The sequence below is a fragment of the Phascolarctos cinereus genome, unplaced genomic scaffold, assembly GCF_003287225.1.
Source record: "Phascolarctos cinereus isolate Bilbo 61053 unplaced genomic scaffold, phaCin_HiC Scaffold_726;HRSCAF=1367, whole genome shotgun sequence".
NCBI lineage: Eukaryota > Metazoa > Chordata > Mammalia > Diprotodontia > Phascolarctidae > Phascolarctos > Phascolarctos cinereus.
Genome location: NW_027556098.1, coordinates 16999036 through 17002871, shown reverse-complemented (window position 1 = coordinate 17002871; position 3836 = coordinate 16999036). Strand labels below are relative to the sequence as shown.

General features: G+C 31.6%; 1 pseudogene; it reads left to right on the top strand.

Annotated features, from left to right (window-relative positions):
- Nucleotides 1-979: 979 nt before the first annotated feature.
- On the top strand, nt 980-1360 carry LOC110221549 (small ribosomal subunit protein uS10 pseudogene; annotated as a pseudogene).
- Nucleotides 1361-3836: the final 2476 nt, after the last annotated feature.

The window sequence follows — 3836 nt, the reverse complement described above, 5'->3', positions numbered from 1 at the left end:
AGGATATAAAATAAATCCACATAAATAATTACCATTTTTATGTATAACCACAAAATAGAGCAGTAAGAGATAGGTAAAATAACTATAGACAATATAAAATACTTTGGAGTCTACCAGCCAAGATAGATCCAGCAACTATATAAACACAATTCCAAAACACTTTTCACACAAATAAAGACAGATCTGAACAATTGGAGAAATATTAATTGCCTGTGGGTCAGCCAAGTCAATATAATAAAAATTACAATTCTTCTTAAGTTAATTTACTTATTAAATGCCAAACTAATCGAACTACCAAATAATATTTTCTAGAGCTAGAAAATTTTTTTTAACAAAATTCATCTGAGAGAACAAAAAGTCTTAAATATCAAGGGAATTGATGTTAAAAAATATGAAGGAAGGAGGCTTTGTTACACCACATTTTAAACCACATTATATGATAACATAATCTAAAAGCAATGTGATACTGGCTAAGAGGTACAATGGTGCATCAGTGAAATATATTAGGTGTGTAATACAGAGTAATAAATGAGTACAGTAATCAAAATTTTAATAAACCCAGAGATCCAAGATAAAAGTCAATATTTGATAAAAATCGCTGTGAAAACTGGAAAGCAGTTTGATATAAACTGGACATAGACTAACATCTCACTGCATATGTCAAAATAAGGTCAAAATGAGTAAAATGATTTAGACAATAAAGGGTGATATCATAAATAGAGGAAGGGAACATAGAAAAAAAATTACCTGTCACACGTGTGGATAAAAAAAAAGTTTATGACCAAATAAGAGATTAAGAGGATGACAGAAAGTATAATGGATAATTTTGATTACATGATATTAAAAAGTTTTTGCCCTCGTAATACCAATTCATTCAAAATTAGAAAAAGAACAGCTCTCTTTGGTGAAGGTATCGACTCTGCAGCTGCATGGAGTTGGAAGTTGTTGGCTCTCCTCCTCCTGACTCGTCGCTGCTGTTCGTTTTCACCGAGGAATAAGTCGGTCAGGAAGCCGCTCCACTGCCATGGCATTCAAAGACACCCGCAAGACCCTCGTAGAACCCGAAGCGGCCATTCACCGGAGCCGGATCACCCTCAACAGCTGCAATGTGAAATCCCTCGAGAAAATGTGTGCTGACCTAATTAGAGGAGCCAAAGAAAAGAACTTGAAAGTGAAAGGACCTGTTCGAATGCCTACCACGGCACTTCGAATCACAACTAGAACAACTCCTTGTCGTGAAGGTTCGAAGACTTGGGATAGGTTCCAGATGAGAATCCACAAACACCTTATTGATATGCACAGTCCTTCTGAAATCGTTAAACAGATCTCTTCTTTTAGCATTGAACAGAGTAGAAGTTGAAGCAACCACTGCAGATGCCTAATCAATCATCTCTTTTAATAAATTGCAACTATTTAAAAAAAAGAAAAAGAGCAAGAAACTTGGGTACAGCAAGGTTTTTTTTCTGACAAAGCTTTAATTCTAAAACATAGAGAGAACCAAGTCAAATTTATTAAGATAACAGCCATTCCCCAAATGATAAATGGCTAAGGGATATGAAAAGGCAGTTTTAAGAAGAAGAAATTAGAGCTATCTCTAGTCACATGATAAATGCTCTAAATCGTTAATCAATAAAGAAATGAAAATATAAAGAACTCTGAGGTATCAGCTCACACCTATCAGAAATAACAAATGCTGGAAGGAATGAGGGAAAATAGGTACACTAATGAGTTGTTGATGGAGTTGTGATCTAGTCCAAGTATTCTGGAAAATAATTTGGAACTATTCCAAAAAGTCTATAAAACTTGTACATACCCATATACCAAAGAGATCAAGAAAAGGGGAAAGAGATCTATATGTACGATATTTTATCAGCTCTTTTTGTGGTGGCAAAGTATTGGACATAGAGGAGATGCCCACCAACTGTGGAATGGTGGAATAGCATGTGGTATATGGTTGAGATGGAATACTACAGTACTCTAAGAAGTGACATGAAAGATGGCTTCAGAAAAACTTGAAAAAACTTATATGAACTGATGCAAAGTTAAGTGAGCAGAGACAGGAGAACACTGTATACGATAACAGCAATACTGTAATAATGATCAACTGTGTGAAAAAATTGGAAAGCTCAGGCCTGGATAAAATATGTTATCATTGGTTCAAATGATAAGGTTGTACAAAGAACTAGCATAATGCTAGAGTATTTGAGTATTTATGCATTTCACATGTAAAATAGGTGACAACAGATCTAGAAGATAAGCATAAAATTTGTGCAATTCTACAAAAACATAGGGCTCATTGGAAGTTAAAGAAAAATTGACACTGCCTTATTAAAAAAGAGAAACAACATTAGTAGATATGCTTAAAGCAAAAAATCAATAGATTAGCATTTATAGGAAGATGTTTTTGAACAAATGAACCTTAATTCACAAAATAATAGTAAAGGGTGACATTAGGCATATGGTACTGAATTTGTCAAATATAAACAGAAGTGGTTTATCTTTGGATGGAAGCTATAATACAGCTAATATTCAAGAGCTGAATCAAAAAGCACTCTATAGGAGACATCTGCCTAAACTCAACCAAGAATATGTTGACAAAGAAGAACTGGACAAATTGCTGAATTATGAACATTTCTTGTAGATGTGAAAAGGTTTATGATAATGATTTGGGTTCAAATCATTGTCATCTTACCAATCAATATAAATTCTGTAATGAAGTAGTACAAATAGCAACATATTGCAACAGTTCACAAAATATTTATTATCAATCAGATGCTATTTAGAGACACAATCAGGTGATTAGAATTATATATGAAACTTTTTACTCCAATTCCTATAATATATATAAAACCTCAAATATAACAAGAAATTCAACATCATTGAAGACAAGTACTGTTCTCCAAAAACACCTAGATATAACATTGATATATAAACATTTAAAAAATAATGTCTTAAATATATATTTCTGAACCTATTCATTACTATCTAATCTCCATGAAATGAAACCTTTCAAAATATAGATTTGTAGCAGAAGAAATTAAAACCAGAAAATAACAATATAATATATGTCATCCTTTTCATACTGTTTGCTATTGGAGCTGTCTCAAAGGTATTTTCAGTAAATAAACAAAAAGATAACCATACTTCAAAATATTCTCATTTAATTATAAAAAGCAGACATTTTATCAAATGGTACAAGAATCCTCAGAACATTAACTATAAAAGGTATTCTAGAATATTGACTTGTTCTAGAGGCATTTCTGCCTGAACCTCATCAAAAAGAATGACAAAAAAGAACTTACAATAATAGTTACTGATGTAAGTTTAAACAAATGTTTACATTTTTAAGGTGCTTCACATATGTCATTTCTTTTGACCCTCACAACAACACTGAGATAGGTAGGGTAAATATTTCCATTTTATAGATGATGAAATTGAAATAATTTTTGTGTTACCAAATGTCGGATGATAATTATTATTAAAAGATATAAATCCTATTGATCCTTCCAAATACAAACCAGTTATATCTGCATTAAACAAAATATTCATGGGTTGTATTGTTAAAAATATCTATAAAGGCAAGGAATAAAAATGATGTGTGCCAAAAAATCATTATTAATTTTTTTTCCTTTATTGTTTTCTTTAGTATTTTATTTTCCCTAATTACAAGTAAAAACAATTTTTAGCATTCATTTTTAAAACTTTGAGTTCTAAATTCTCTCTCTTCCTCCCTTATCTCCATCCCATATTCATAATGCAAGAATTCAGTATAGGTTGTACAAGTGTAGTTATGCAAAACATTTACATAATACTCATGTTTTTAAAGAAAGCACAGA